The following is a 17,052-nucleotide window of genomic DNA, read 5'->3' as shown; positions in this document are numbered from 1 at the left end:
AATGCTAAAAAAAAAAGTTGAAATCCAAAAGGTGGGCTGAAACATTTTAACTGCTGGAGTTGCAAAACTGGAAGGGGTGCGACATGACTCTTCAAGATGAGCTCACACCATATGGTAAAATGTAAAACATCATCAAATCAGTGACCTTCCTCCTTAGTTATACTACAGATTGTGATTTGAAGCAATGTGCTTTATGTGACACATGAACAGCAAAGCTGCTGTATAACTAAGGCATGCACACACTCTCATGTTACTCTCTTTGAAGATAGATAAGCTCTATATTATACATTGTGTCATGGAAGTGTATTTTTTATCCTCTGTTTAAAAACAGTGTGCCAGCAGCAAGCCTGTTTCCTAGGCAACAGCAGGAGAGAGGAAGCCACCTGCTGTATTTTATTAGTTAACTGTGTGGAAAGGCTGGCTAAAACCAGTTTGATCTGAACACCAGCGAAGTGTGCTCATTGAAGAAAGGAGTTCTCTGTTTCTTTCAGCAGAAAAATCTACATTATTCTACAGGCTGTGTTATTGCCTAAGGAGGAAAAAACCCCTGGAGAAGAACATTGGTATTGTTGGAGGTAGCAAATTCCTTTTTTACTTCCAATATATAAGAAGTCTCTGCCTCAGGAGTGACTCTCTGTTGCCAGTTTGTGGTTTCTGGAATGCTCAGTAAAGTTTCTACTGAAAGGCTGCTTATTTAAACATTCAAATAGACCTGTTGCTATACTCCTTCTTGAAAGAACTGTGTGACGCCTGCTGCACCCGAAGTGCTTTGAACACCTATCCCTTAAAGACTGTTCGTCGAATTTGCCTGGAGACTTTGAATGGAATCTGACTATTCTATTCTGGGACACCTCACCAACTGGGAATGGAAATCACCAGGACTCACACCCCAGCTACTTATTTATTCCTAAAAAACGTCATTTTTAAACCGGATAACTTTTGGTTTTTGAATGTATGTGTATGTGCATGAAGGCTAAGATAATTAAGAAGTTATAAAGTCTTTTAGACATAGGTTTATCTCAATACTGTTTAAGATTTGGTTTATAAATATATAGTTAATTTGTTGTTGTTTAAAGATACCTGGTTTGGTCTGTTTTATTCTTGGGGTGGGAGGGTGGGGTGCTTAATAAGGTGTTTAACTCGGTTAATTTCCAGTAGGTGGGAAAACTTTAATAATATGCTGTGACCTGTGGAGTAATGGGACTGAATTGACAGTGCATTGCTCCCGCCTCGGTCGTAACAATTGTGCTTGCAGTAGCACACTACAGCAGCCTGTACAGCTGATATTGCTTTACAAATGTGGCTCTTTCTATGCATTGTAAATGCCTGATAAGCCTATAGTGCTTCCGGATGACAGCAGAAACAATCCATCTGCAATATTGTTTATTCTGTGTACAGCTTCCCCTTTCTATACGCCAGTGCAAAGACTCACTGTGAATGAACACATTTGCTAATATTTATTGCAATTTGTGCAGACTGCTATACATTTGAATTAACTGTACAGCAAATATTTGACTAAAGTACTCCAAATATTCTTGTCGCACTGCTGCAATCTTCTGATTCAGTAGTATATAAAAAAAAAAATTAGTGCACTTATACTTAGGGCCCTACCAAATTCACAGCCATGAAAAATGCGCCATGGACCGTGAAATCTTGGGGCCTCCGTGAAATTGGAAATTTTGAAAACTTTGCGCATTTTATTCATTGACACAAGGCTCACCTCGCTGATTGCTGATCATGTTGCGAACATAGTGTGTTTTAGCAACACAAGGTTCCCCTTGCTGATTGGTAGATGAGGGAGCACTTTTGGTATAGTTTTGAGAGAGACAGTCTCAGATATTAGCAGACAAGTGAAAATGCCAGAATAAGCATATCAAAAACAGCCACAACCCTTACTGCAGCACATTGAGTGAAAGAATTTGGAAGTCAAATTCTGCATGGTGAATACTGTTTTATACAAGCTGTGATATTTCATTGGATCATACACAGCGGACAATGGTTCAGCGCCACTTAGAAACTGAAAGTCATAGCAGCAGAAAGAGAGCATCCAACACCGCACTGCTGGAAAACGAGCATGTAAAAAAACAAGCAATGATTTCATTTCTTTTTAAGGAGTCGACAGAGAGCTCAGAAAATCATCAGTTGGTTACAGTGGAACTTGTGGATGCTTTTCCAAGTACCAACGTACCCTTGGAAAAACCTGATCATCCAAAGCTGCGGGCATTCATTCAACGTAATGTGCAAAATGGCGGTTGCTTGCCAAGTGGAAATAAACTACGACAGGACTACCTATCTCAATTCAAACGTAGAATTTATTCTCAACATTTTAAATATACAGAGTGGACGAGCGTTTGCAGTTTGACATGATTTCGTCTGTCTGAGGTTCTGCAGACAGGGATGAGCAGTGCTACACATTGTGAGGAGGTGAAGTCTCAGATTAAGGTATGTGAGCCTTTTGCAATTATTTCTGATGAGTCCACCGATAGTTAGACAACTATGTGCTGCATGTTTTGTTTGATTTTATGTCTGGTAAGGTGAAGATGTACAGTCAGGAAAGCTAACAATAGTGTTTGCAGACTGTGTCCACTTAGAAGTCCACAGTTTCCCAAGCGATAATCAAAACTGTTTCAAAATACGGTGCAGATTTCAACAAAACAAACATGCTCTTATTAGTGACAATGCAACTTATTTGGTAAGATCTTTCAAATCTGTGCTCCAAGGTGTAATGCCTAATGCTGTCCATATTACATGTAAGGCACATATAATTTATTTTGCCAATGAGCTGTTGAAAAATGAGTTTTGTAAAATCGACAAACTGGTCAGCTACATTAAAAGGATCTTCAAACACTGCCCTAGCCGTAAGCTTCGACATAGGCAACACATTGCAGATGTGGCTGAAATTGGGGAACAAAACATCACCCTTCCTCCAGAGCCAGTAGTTACATGTTGAAGTTCTTGGTTTAGGGCAGTACAGTATCATGCAGCTCACCTGAAATATTACTCAGACTTCGTTTCAGAAGAGCTCACACTGACACTGAAAATACAAGTTTTAACAGACATTGTAACCATTCTAACTGATGCTCAGCTTAATGAGCCAAGAATGCTACATGACTGATGGATTTAATCACTTGGTTTGAATTTTGACATGTCACAATCCACAAAGTTTACAATAAAATAATAGATGTACTGTTCTAGGCTGAAGCACTGTCAAAGAACCACACTCTGATGACGCTGATTTAAATGCCTGCGCTCAATAGGCGTTTTCTTGCATGGTAAAGAAGCTCAAACAATATTACTACTAAGGGTAAGAGTCGGTGGCAAAGAAAAAGTAGCTCAGAGGTTTCAACAACCTTCTGCGGTGTTCCTGAAGGCTGTGCATATCTTTGACCCTGCATAAATGCAGCATGGTGGATTTAAAGTCGTTTGATGCAATTTCTGGCTTTGACAAGAACTGTAGGCTGGAGATTTATGCTTATAAAAGCATTGCAAATGAAACAGATTGGTAAATTCCCCCAGGGTTGGAGGGGGTCGAAACAGTCTCACATCAGTGCATAACAAGGTCATGTCGGAACCTGTCTGGATTTATATTGCTACTTTAGCATCTCGATGAAGTGGAAACTGCCTTGCAACAAAGTAAAAATGACAGTATAACTAGGGCCCCACCAAATACACGGGCACAGCATTTTAAGAATCATGAATTTCACAATTTCACGTATTTAAATCGTAAATGTGTCGCAACAAACCATGAAAATTATCTATTTAAAACAAAACAAAAGGCAAGGGAAGTTTCTGGTTTCAAATGGCATTTATTGTGTCCTCAAAAGCCATTGTAAAAAGCTGACTATAAACAGGCCACATTCTTTACTCACTGAAGTCAGTGGTTGAATGTGAGCATGGAGCAACCTGCAACTGTCTTTTCCTTCATTCCCTGTCTCTGCGCTGCGAACACCTGTCAGTGCTTAGACACAGCTCCCTGCGTCCACAGAGTTTGTTGGAATTGTGAGACAGTGCCATGCTAACTTTGTAATGTGCGGGATGCTGCATTCCACAGCGTTCCAAAACTGCAGCATATGCAAAGGGATGGAAAGGTGGAAAAGTGTTGAGCAATTGGGGATTTTTTCGCAGGAATCGGGGACTGATGAGAGGCTCACGGTCAGCGATGATGTCCTGGATGGTTTCTCCCTTTGTCCTCTTCCTCCTCCCTTGAGGTAGTTATGAAGGCCTGGTGGCAATGGCTGTGGCCTCATGATTGCCAGGCTGTGGAGGACACAGCAGACCATCACTAATTGCGAGTTGCACTCCAGCGAGTATTGCAGAGCCCCTCCCGAGCGGTTCAGGCAGTGGAACTGTTGTACGAAAACGCCGATGGTTTGCTCCATGATGTTCCTGGTTGTAGCCTGGCTCTTGATGTAGGAGCGCTATCTGTGTGACCTCAGATGGTAGAGGGGAGTCAGTAGCCATGTGTACAGCGGATAACCCTTGTGGCCGAGCAGCCATCCTCTGGTTTGACGTGATGGCTCGAAGATGGCAGGAACAGCTGACTGGTGCAGAATGAAGGTATTGTGACTGCTGCTAGGATAGTAGGTATTCACTAACTTGATGCTGTGTGTGTGGCCTCACATCCACTGCACATTCAGGAAGTGGAACCCTTTGCGGTTCCTGTATATCTCGCCATTACGATGTGTCACCCGCACAGCCATGTACGTGCAGCCAATGTCTCTCTGCACTATTGGATAGCTCTCTACCCTGACAAAGCCATGTGCTCGCTCCTCCTGCTTCGCTTTGTTTAAAGAGAAGACAATGAGTTCCCCTCTCTTTTGTGTACCGGGCCTCAGTGGCCTCGCTGATGCAGCAATCCACTGTGAACTGGGATATTTTGGCAATGTCGTCGGTTCCAGCCTGAGGTGTAGAAATTGAGGGCGACGGTGAGCTCGCCCTGGTCTGCAACTGTAGGTCCGGTTGCAGGAGGTGGCACAGTTCAGTGACCACCTCCTTGGTGAACTGTAACTGCCTCAGACACTGCTCCTGGCTGAGGTGCAGGTAGGAGAAGTGCTCCCTGAAGACCCTAGGTGGGTATGGCCTTCAGTTGACAGCCCTCCTCCTCTTCCCTCTGCGCACAGCTTCTCCTCTCTACTGCCTCTGCTTCATCTCCATCCCACGTTGCAGGCCAACTACAGCCACATGACTGAGAGCAATTTCTACGCTCAATTTCTACCTTTAAAATCCAGTCCACTGTCTGCAAAGGTCCAGCACCACTCTCTTCTGACTCGAAGAGGTTGTGTGAGGTCCTCCAACAACACTGTACACAGTACTTCCATTAACCTTGCAGCAGCAAAAGTCATAAGCACCTCACCAATAAGTGATCTGATTAAATATCACCAATTGGGGGGAGGTCTCTCATCATTTGAGAGGGTGTTACCAGGACCTACGAGATCCAAAATGGCAGGTTGGGCGCCAAATCAGCATGAGACGCTGACTGGCTTCACGATTTGCGCACTCTGCATGTGTCTGGCATGTGCCCTGGATGCCTGCCCAATTGCCCTTCCTAACATGGTGCGTGCCACACAGGAGGTTAATGAGGACAGGCAGACCCCATGCCATGTCTCTTGAACTCTGGGCTCCTGTAGCGCCGAAACCAGAAGCACTGTGGACCCGAATTTTGCAGATAACATATTTCTGGCAGCACAGGTAATCTATAAATTTAAGCAGAACTTTTGGTTAATGTTTTCAGATGTTGGATCTTCCCGCAAACAATCTCAAAACGTTTAAAACATCCTAGCCAGGCCCAAACCTCTGCAGAGGTGTGTGCAAGGAGGTAGGCACATAGTTCTCCCCTCGTACACAAAAAATGATTCAAAGCCAGCATCTGCAAATCTCAAGCCCAGTTTTGGCCCAGGAAATATTGAATGCCCTCCTGCCAATATAGTCCTCTACATCTACGGTTACTTGAAGAAACACAATACACTGAGCAAATGATGAAAAATACAATAGCTGCAGAGTAGATTTGAGAGCAACAATGTCTACGATTAAAAATGTAATAGCTCAGTTGAATAAAAGTAGGGTTAATTAGGATTCCTGGCTTGTTGCTATAACTGTGAGAGCTCTAAGGCTAAGCTGACTGTTTAACTCAGCCCTCTCACCCAGCTTAACATTAATTGCAAAATGAAATGTATAGAGTAAATGTCATGTCAGCTTGGTTCAGTTGGTAGCACTTTCAGTTCTCATTCAGAAGGATGAAGGTTCAGGTCTCTTAGGCTGACACTGTAGTGAACTATTGAGGGAATGCCGTAAGGGGGAATGGTAGCATAGTGGTAATGTTACTGGACTAGTAATCCTGAGGCCCAGACTAATGCTCCAAAGACATGAGTTCAAATCCCACCATGGCAGTTGGGGAAATGTAGGTTCAACAAATATGGAATAAAATGCTAGGCTCATTAGTAATGATAACAGAACCGCAGGATCATTGCAAAAATCCATTGGTTTCACTAATCTAATTTTTAAAAAATGCATAAGTGCTGTCTTTCAGATAAAACATGGAACTGAGGTGCCATCTACCAGCTGTAATACATCCCAGCTATTCTATGAAATTCTCCTGGTAAAATGGCCAACACCCTTCATGAGAATTTGTCTTTTAAGACAAAGGCCAATTTCCAAAAAAAGTAGCATAACAGACAGAATAACTAACATCTCAAAGGATAACATAAAAGGGTTAGTCTTGAAATTATGGTCTGGGTTACTACTCAATGCATTGATCTAAAAGTCCTCATTGCAAACTAGATGTTATCACATTTAAAATAAATGGTTTAATAGATCTGCTTTTTTTTATTGGTTCTGGGATGTGGCTGGTGAGGTCAGCATTTATTGCCCATCCCTAATTGCCGTTTAGAAGGTGGTGGTGAGCTGCCTCTTGAACCGCTGCAGTCCTTGTGGTGTAGGTACACCCACAGTGCTGTTAGGAAGGGAGTTCCAGTATTTTGGCCCAGCAACAGTGAAGGAACAGCGATACAGTTCCAAGTCAGGATTGTGTGTGGCTTGGAGGGGAATGTGCTGGTGGCGGTGTTCCCATGCATCTGCTGACCTTCTCCTTCTAGGTGGTAGAGGTCACGGGTTTGGAAGGTGCTGTCTGAGTAGCCTTGTTGCGTGGGTGCAGTGCATCTTGTAGATGGTACACACTGCTGCCACTGTGCTCAGTGGCCTCACATGTGCCACGCTGAACTCCATCTACCACAGTTTTGCACAATGTTGATATCTCTGTGCAACTTTCTATTCCCATGTACATTATTTACTGTGCCACCTAACATGGTGTCGTCAGCAAACTTAGATATACGGTTCTCTGTTCCTTCATCTAAGTCATTTATAAATAAAGTGAAATGCTCAGTCCCTAGTACAGATCCCTGGGGGAACAACACGAGTCACAGCCTGCCAATTTGAGTGCATACCAATTATTTCTACTCTCTGTCTCTTACTTCCTAACCAATTCCCTACCCATATCAATAGGTTGCCACCAATTCTATGCACACTCATTTTTGTTAACTGCTCTATCTTTTATTCTCTCTTATGCTGACACTTGTAATAATAATTACTTATTTGGCCTGATAATATTCAGTGGACACAGAAATTCATGGGCTCAGGATATGGCATTTTATTCTTGAATTGCCTGGAATCCATTTTCCATAGCTGATGAATAATTTATAGACCTGCCTGCTGAGAATATTGTAATCAAATTATATTTGCACTAGGCGTGGCATTAAATTTGTAAAAATGTGGTCCTGGCTTCCAAAAATGACACAAATACATAGTTATTGGGCTGCCTTAGGAGAACTCTAAAACAACAGGCGATGGGCTTTTAAAAAAAAAAAAAATCCTTCCTTGTACCCACCTGCAGGAGGTGCACATGAGCAACCCAATTAATTCTCTCCTCCCCCTCCTACTTTGCTACATCAATGTACCTGATCTCAGGAACTCAGAAGAGTTCAAATCCGAGTCTCGTCATTCGACTGCCGATACATTGCACATTATATTTAATTTCTGACTTTGGTTAGGCTTCCCTATACAATTTAGCAAATGTGACCCTAGCAATATTTCTATAGTTTTAGCATCAATACCTGCAGGAAGTATCCTCCCTTCCATTTCTGCTACTTGTTGTCTATATGCTTTGCAAGCAGCTTGTTTGAACGTAGGTCTTAATTTAACTTTTTTTGGAACTTCAGGACATTCCTCTGGAACTGTCTGATTTACATAATCTTCTAGAACAGTCTGATTTTCATCTCGTTCTGCTTCTCCCAAGATAATGTCTTTTCCAGCCACGGCAGATCTGTTTAACAAGTCCTTTCTTCACTCCAGTAACAGTTTAAAATCAATGTTCATGACAAAATTAATGTGCCTCACTCTTGGCAGGTGGGGGCCTAGCATGATATCAACAATGGTTTGTTTACTCCTGCTCAGCTGATCGCTGTTAGGAGCGGTCATTAATTGAAGTGGTATTCACCAAAATGATATGCAGCCTCTTCAATGAACACTAGCAGGCAATTTAATCGTCGATCAGCCCCCTCCAGGTGGCTGCTACCAGCACTGGCTTCAACCCCTTTACCAAGATGGTGTCCCGCACGAAATGCAGGCTGAACCAGTGTTGCAACTTAAGACCCCATCTTGGTCACCTCTAAAGTATTCAGCCTGAATCACCCCCATTTAAGTTTTTGTATGCTAATCACCCAGAGCGTCACTTAAAGCCCATAATATGCAGCTTTAAGCATAGATATAATATTTATCCTCTTGGTGAGCATGATCGGATGTGTTCACATAACCATTATATTACATGGAATACCACCTAAAAGCACAGAGTTTACTGGTTTCTAAATGAAAGCAGCAGATGGCTAATGGAACGGTTCTAATGAATGGATATATAAGGCAAAAGTGTGTACATTGCACCCCTGTAAAGGGCTTTAATGCAGGCCAATTAAGGGGCAGGGATAGCGACCACAAAAATATATGTGAAGGAGTTCTTCATGCATTGTATTTATGGTAGCTAATAATAATCTAATTATACAATAAAATGCAAGTTTTCAGTGACAGAAATTGCATTTATGTCTTCACATAATATCTGATTTTTTTCAACTGCAAAAAGAAATTATACTTGGATGTGGCATTTTATTCTTGAATTGCCTGGAATCCATTTTCCGTAGCTGATGAATAATTTACAAGAACGGCCTGCTGAGAATACTGTAATCAAATTATATTTACACTTGGCTCAGTGTTAAATTTGTAAAAAGGTGGCCCTGGCTTCCAAAAATGACACAAATACTTAGTTATGGAGCTGCCTTAGGAGAATTCTAAAACAACAGGCAATGGGCTTTTAAAAAAAAAAAAATCCTTCTTTGTAATAGTTCTTAAAAAAAAACAAACATATTTCCAGGGAACTAATTTCTCTGAATGCTGTGTTAGAATAATGATTTGTACACTCTTGTAGTAATTGAAAATTACGAACATTGGTCTATGGAGCTATAATAGTCCTTATATGAGGTGAGTACAACATATCTGTTATTACTCAAAATTGTCTTGAAAATATTATCCTCTGCATTGAAGTCAAGAATGCACTTATTTCTGTTTGAAAAGGGAGGCACTTATTCATCTACTCTACATGGAGACACACCCCACAAAGCAGGGTCAATACATTTCTTTTAAACTTTTAAACATTCTCAACTTTGCAACATTTTAAAGCTTAAAAAATATTTTTAAACTCGTGGGCCTTAGTTTTCTGAGTTAGAAGTGCGGCATGGTGAGATGTTACCAAAGGTGAGAAACAGTAGTTATAGAGAGAGCCTTGAAATAATGGGATTATTTCCACTGGAGTAGAGAAGGCAAAGAGGATATTTTCTAGATGATTTTAAAAGTATGAAGGGGTTTGAGAGGCAAATAGGGAAAATCTATTTGATGTTGATAAGAAGACCATGTCTATGGGGCATCAATAATCACCAATGAGGGAGGAGAGAGGTTAAGAGAGATTTCTTTACATAGGAGTTGTTAGGGCATGGCATGTTTTGCCATCAGGAGTGGCAGAAGCAGAGATCGCTGCAACTTTTAATTAGATAAACTGTTGAAGCAAAGAAAGATACAGGCCTATATGGAGAGCAGGGCTGTGGGATTAATTTTGGATTGCTTTAGGAAAGATTTGGCACAGGCACAATGGTCTGAATAGCTTCCTTCAGTGCTGTAAACCTCCATGGTTATATGACCTGCAGTGTGCTGACCCAATGTATATCTCTGGGGTCAGCACTGTTAGTATAATCTCAGGAAGGGTCCAGCATTTGAAATGCTGTGATTGGGATCTTGCCTGACGCTGAGTGGGCAATCGCACCTTGCTGCAGGGTTTAAAGGCCTGCAGCATTCTTTGAAGGGCAGGTATCATGGCTTGCAAGGGGGCACAATGCTGATGGCTGCAAGTGACCTGAACAAGTTAGAACATGGAATCTCTTCTGATTCATTGTGATATTGCATAATGGAGCATGGGTACAATCGATATTCTCCAGGACTTTTGGGAATCCTTCTATTTTGTAAGGTTGCACAGCCTGCTCCTGCTGCTGCCAGTTGCCTATAGGGAAGGAGAGGAAATTACTTGCTGAAGCAAGTAAGAAATATGTCACTTGCTTGGGCATTGTGGAATAATTAATGTGGGAATTGTTGCCAGTGGCACTTTGGAATGATCTGGAGGCAAAGATTTGAAGGGTCGCATGTCTTGACCTTCACAGCTACTGGCAGTTCCAGTGCCTGAGGATGAGTTTGGCTGCAGTTTACATTCCAGTGTGTGGTACAGTTCAGTCACAGCCTCCCTTGTGAATTGCAGTCTCTGCAAGCACTGCTTCTCTGACTGTGCTATTTATGTCGGTCTCAATCTGTAAATACTTGCGCAAGGGTACCTCTGGATTCTCACCACATCTGATGACTACCTGAATAACAAACCCCCTCCTAAAATAACAAAAGGAAAGGTTCAGAAATGGCCTTAAATGCACTTAGCAATCTCAGGCAGAGATCTAGAAGTCCACTTCTGTAATCAGCTCAGTGCCTTGGCACTTGGTGGTGGGGAGGAGTGGGAGGTGGTGTAGTGAAGGGGAATAACAGAAAATAGTGTGGTCATTGAAAAGATGCCATTGAGCCTTTATTAATACATTAACATGTTCAGGTGGAAGCTTTCAACACCTGTCAAAATCAGACCCAGCGATATGGGAAGTAGCAGAGATCTGGCTTTATGGTTCTCTGCCACTTGTTTTTTCCAATCATAAATCCTAGGCTATGTTTTGAAAAGGCTAAACTTTTAATCAGTTTTCATGAATTAATCTCTTTAATCTGATTACAGCCCAAAATCTCAGAGTTACAACCAATCTTTAAGCAATGGTGTGCCATTAATCTCCGTTTGATCTTACAAATGAATTCACAACAAAGAGCAGATTGCAGAAAACGAGAGGCTCATGAGATACACAAGGTTTGCCTATCACACTCAGGTGGTATTTGTTAAAGCTTGTCCGAATACATGAAACGATTTCCAATTTCTACCAATTGAAAATGGCTCACTGTTCTGCAGCTCTTTTCAATGTTAGAAATTACAGAAGGGAGCTGGAGTCCAATACATAAGCATGCATGAATACAGATTGCTGTCTTCCTGATCTTCACTTATGATGTTAAAAGAAGATACAACTAGCTTCTCACTTGCTCTGCTACTGAAACATTTAGGGCTGGATTTTCATTACAGAGGTTGGAAACAGGAACCGGGTCGGGTTGTGTGTCAGAATCCTACCTCCTGTGGGAAACTGATTCAGATTTCAATTTTCAAATGGGTAAGCCCTTAATTGTTATGGAGACGGGTTTCCTGTCCACTTAGAGCCAGTGAGATTGAAAATGAAGGTGGGTCAGACCAAGTGTGGGACTTGGGCACCCCACAGCAGCCATCACTGAGGGAGGTATCTGCAGTTTGTGCCAAAACCTTCCACTTCACCAGAGGAAAGTGAAATATCACAGAGGAGCTAGAGGCCTGGCACTAGGTGCAAGGCAGACCCTCCCTTCATTGATGCCGAACTGCATCTAATGCTGGAGGCCGTGAGGGAAAGGAGGGAGGTCCGCTTCCCAGAGGGTGGCAGCAGGAGCACCTCTTTGTTTGGTGTTATCCCCCTCCACGCCTTCTTCCTCCTCCTCCTCTCTTACCTCCTGCTCCTCCCTGATGAGCTGTCCCCTTCCAGGGCCTCACTGTCCTCAATGTTCAGCACCTCCCTGGAGGTCCATGTTATGGCTAGCGCAGCAGACAACCACAATAACGGAGACCCTTGCAGGAGGGTATTGGAGTGTGCCACCCAACTGATCCAGGCTCTGGAATCACATCTTCAGAAGATCCATGGCCTGCTCAATGGTTGGCCTGCTGAGCAGGTGGCATTGGTCGTCTCACCTCTGTGCCTTTGTTTGGGGCTCTCGTAAAGGCATCAGTAGTCATCGCTTCAAGGGATTTCACTTCTTCCCTTGAATTCATCCATGCACTTTGCAGGATGGAGTGAAATCGCAAAGCAGCCTGATGAGCTGCTGACTGTGAGATGCCTCCTAGGTCCACAGCTGATCCCTGGAATGACTTGGCTGCATAGAAGGTTAGGACGACAGAGACACTGATGCCTGTAGGTCGGGGACTGCTATGGGCTGTGCACTCAATGTCTTGGGTAGTGCCTTCCTCTCCTTGCAGCCCCCGCTGTGCTCCTCTGGTCTTCTGCTGTCCAGGAGGTTGGATCTGCTGAAGCTCATCCTGGCTGCTCTGTCCAATGTCAGAGTAGCCTCTTCCCATCTGAACTCCCTCATTTGGGCTTTGTGTGTTCACCAGGCCTCCCCCTGCCAACTCCAGCTGCCCCTGTGATGCCAGCAGCCTCACATCCCTCTCCAGATTCCTGCCACTCACCACTGAGAAAAGCAAGTCTTACTGCTGCAGAAATGGCCACTCTATGGCACTTTTGAAGCAGCTGAGCTTTACTTTGTGCCTCTGCAGTATTTTAATCAGCCCTTCCCATAGCCCTCATGGTACCTGCTGTGTTCAAGACTTGAACACTCTGTTGTGTTTCCCACATGGCGTCCTCCACATTTCTAGCCTTCGAAAATTAAAAGCTGCTGCTGACAAGCCTGTTAATGAACTCTTCAGTGAGCTCAACAGGCACTTAATTAGACGCATTTACCTGACACGTTCCCTACCTCCCAGTGTCCCTTTAAAATGGCTTTGCCTTCAGGAAGCAATGGGTCCCAGTGCTGACCTCTGAGAACACGGTCTTCAAATTGCACTCGCCTCTGCACCCGCGCTCAGCGGGCTTTAAGAATCCGACCTGTTGTTTTACAGCACATTGTGAAGTTTCAGTTGGAGCTGGCATTATTCCTGTTCATCTAACAGTGACTACACTTCTGCTTTGCGGAACACCTCCGCTCAGTCCGAAAGCATGACCCCGAGCTTCCGGTTGCTTGCCATTTCAACACATCCCCCAGCTCTCATGTCAACATCTCTGTCATGGGATTGCTGCAGTGTTCCAGTGAACATCAGCGCAAGCTCGAGGAACAGCAACTCATTTACCAATTAAGCACACTACAGCCTGCCGGACTGAACATTGAGTTCAATAATTTCAGAGCATGACGGGCCCCCCCATTTTACTTTTATTTTTAGTTAATCTTTTCTTTTTTATATATTTTTTGTGTTTATTTTATTTTATCTTAGTTTGTTCAGTTTGCCTACCCACTGTTTTTTCATGTTTGTACTTGTGGCTGTTCAGTTTTCAGACCGTTAACACCCTCTCTGTACTAACGCTTTGTCTTTCAACACACCATTAACATTTTGTTTGCCTTTGCTCCATGACCTTCTGGTCAGCTATTCTGTGACCTTGTCCTATCTACACCTTCTCCTTTGTTATCTCTTGCCCCACCCCCGCTTTACTTGCTTAAAACCTTTTACATTTCTAATATCTGCTGGTTCCGATGAAGGGTCACTGACCTGAAACGTTAACTCTGCTTCTCTCTCCACAGATGCTGCCAGACCTGCTGAGTATTTCCAGCATTCACAGTATTTTGCTTTTACTTTAAAAGTACTTCATTGGCTGTAATGCACTTTGGGACATCCTGAGGTCATGAAAGGTGCTAAATAAATGCAAGTCTTTCTTTCTTATGGAAAGAGAGAAAGAATGGGGGGCGAGAGAGGGAGTCAGAGAGAGAGAGGGGGTAACAGAGAGGGGGGGTCAGACAGAGAGGGAGACAGAGGGAGAAGAGTGAGAGAAGGGATGAAGGAGGGAAAGGGGACAGAGAGAAAGAACAGAGAAAGAGGGGGACAGAGAGTAGGAAAAACACAGGGGGGGGGCAACACATTGAGAGGAACGATACAGAGTGTGGGAACGACAGAGGGGGGAGGGGAGACAGAGGGGAAGCACAAAAGGGGAGTGGGAACAGAGAGACAAAGTGGGAGAAATAGAAAGAGACAGACAGAGAGAGAGAGAGGAGGGAGAAAGAGTCATCAAGATCATTCCTGACAGATGAACATCTATCCAGAATACTCTGCATCGCTACAAGAAGTGTATAGGCAGACACTTACTACTTGTGTAAGCAAAAAGGAATGCCAGGTATCTCACTAAATCAGTGCCCAACATAGTGATGAGAAAGTAAGTCAATAAATTAGTCTTCTCATTTAAAGCTTCTTCATAAAAATGCACATTTGTTGTTGTTTTCATTAATAATAAGGTACATTTTTAATGTCTTAATCTTTCCAAAACTGTCTCAGCGGCCCCCTATGTAAGACAAAAACTGTAATGTGGCCCCCCTCAGTGAATCCTTGTTCACTGCCTTCCAATTGTAAGGCAAATAAATCAGACAGGTTTTCTTAGATTTAAATAAGATAGGTGGAAGTTTATTAATCTTAAATTCTAATTCGGTTAACGATTATGAATATGCAACGCGACCACACTAGCATGCATACGTGATAAACACACACATAGATAGAGACAGAAGAAGTAGAAAATAAAGAGGAAAAGTTTGAGGCAATATCTGGATTATAGTACAGTCCTTTAAGTTCAATGTGGAGTCTTTGGCTGCCAGCAAGTCTTGCTGCTCGTTGGGGCCCTGTGCACGCTTCAACTTGTTTCAATGTAGGAGTCTTTTCTCTCATGAGATTTACATGACTTCCGTGGGTCCGGTGGCTTGGGAGAAAGCAAGACAGATAGAGACAGCCAGGAGAAAGGCTGTCTTCTTCAGTTGAAAATTCTGCAGTCTGAATTCAAACTGTCCTGTGTCTAGTTCAAAAACCTGGATTAGCCAGTCAGTCATGTGATCAGCTGGTTTAACCAGTCCTGTCTTTGTGGATTGTATCATCTTAGCAGACCCTGGAATGTGAGCTTCAATGTCTGGTGATCAAAATCCATTTGGGTTAATTGGACCAGGGAGTAGTTCTTTGTTTCCACAAGCACCATCTCTTAGTATGCAAATGTCCTCCAGTCAAAGGTCTGGTGCTCTCTTTAACAAGTCATTTCTTCACTCTAGCAACAGTTTAAAATTAATATTCATATGACAAAATTAATATGCCTCATTCTTGGCAGGTGGGGGTCTACATGACAAAAGGCTTGTGTTATGTAAACTCATTTTAAAATGGCAAAAGTCACTTAGGGAATGTCTCGATTTCTGCGCTCTGGCACATATTACTTTCGCTTGGGATACAAGCTCAGTGACATGTCAAAAGTTGCTGGACTTTTACTTCTATATAAATGTTGCAATTCCGCTGCTATCCATTAGAATCATGTTGCATTGAGGGGAAAATGGGCAAGAAAATCCAAGGAATCTCCAGAAGTCAGCATTGTAAGTTATTCATGAGTACAAGAGTACGGTGTAATGGGGCTGAGTGATAGTGACAAAAACAGAATGCTGCTGACCCATATAGAATAGTTAGTAAATACAATGTAACGGATAGCTTTAATAAACCTTAATCGATGAAGAACTGTCTAGAATCCCTTAATGGAATCCATGCTGCATTTGCAGTTTTACAAACTGTCGTGGAAGACATAGTAAAAATGTATTATGTTGCAAAGACCACGTTAGAAATAGTCATTGACTTTTGTTTGCTGCGAATTGGATAAAAGGACAAGTTTTAGAAGTATGTCAAAGATCAGTATCTGCAACACTTACTATCCAGTTTGAGGGCAGATAACCTGAGTGGCCAATGTAATTTAAAAGTTGCCTATATCATATAATTACATTACATTAAATGTGCACCTTTGTTAACAGGTAAGAGATTTGGCTTGGACATAAATTGGTTAATCGGGAGTACAATCGTACAGATAGTGACTAAACATTTTATAACTGAATATACATGCAATAATAACTGCTCAACTTTTTGCAGAAAAGCGTTTTGCTAATAATTATCCTGTCAGAGCTGAACCAGAATCGACAGTGATAGACTGAGATACAGGCATAAGTGAATTTTAGAAAATCACTTCATTGTAGGAACTGAAGGGTGTTCTTTGTGTTTATCCAAGTTTGTCACTAGCTTTGGTGAGCAAATTACATTTTGTTCATGAGAGATTCTGTTGTTAATGTATTTAAGAATCCAGGACCTAATTTAACAGCCTGTCAAGATGAATAAACTAGTCTTGGCTACCTACCGTTAATCTCTGTTCCTTCCTGTCCCACTCTGCCTTTTCTGTGCATGACTGTTCTGAAGGACCATCTACTCCATCCCATAAAATTCTCCTGATTTGGGGATCACTGCCCTTTTGTTGGCTGCCCTGTCTTCAGACACACATTACAAGCAGATCGAGAAGTGGCACAAACATTAACCATCACGGGTTAAATTGCGTTGTGACAACAGCAGTGTGAGAAATGGTCCGACTTCCTATTGCTGAATTTTCTACTGCCTTAACTCAATAACAATCCTCTACTTGAGTTTCACGGCTTATTGGATGAATTTGCACCCCTGACACAGCTTGAATCCACAGAAGTTATCTGATAAGGTCCATCTATCACCCCGTGACATGGTGTAGCTAGCTTTATTCTGTCAAGAAAGGTCATTTG

General features: G+C 42.6%; 1 protein-coding gene and 1 long non-coding RNA gene across 20 annotated transcripts in view; one reads left to right on the top strand and one right to left on the bottom strand.

Annotated features, from left to right (window-relative positions):
* LOC137352421 (protein unc-13 homolog C-like) overlaps nucleotides 1-17,052 on the bottom strand; it is a 612,014-nt gene that overhangs the window by 6,925 nt on the left and 588,037 nt on the right. The gene's annotated exons all lie outside the window — the stretch shown is intronic.
* LOC137352423 (uncharacterized) overlaps nucleotides 1-17,052 on the top strand; it is a 68,384-nt gene that overhangs the window by 15,746 nt on the left and 35,586 nt on the right. For 3 of the 6 annotated variants that reach the window (XR_010969715.1, XR_010969710.1, XR_010969713.1), the window contains one exon: nucleotides 332-970. The exons of the other annotated variants lie outside the window; for them this stretch is intronic. This is a non-coding gene — a long non-coding RNA (uncharacterized lncRNA). Of the gene's footprint in view, nucleotides 1-331; nucleotides 971-17,052 lie in introns of those variants that run through there. 6 annotated transcript variants of the gene reach the window in all.

Source organism: Heterodontus francisci, chromosome 38, assembly GCF_036365525.1.
Source record: "Heterodontus francisci isolate sHetFra1 chromosome 38, sHetFra1.hap1, whole genome shotgun sequence".
Lineage (NCBI taxonomy): Eukaryota > Metazoa > Chordata > Chondrichthyes > Heterodontiformes > Heterodontidae > Heterodontus > Heterodontus francisci.
This window is presented reverse-complemented; position numbering and strand designations above follow the sequence as displayed.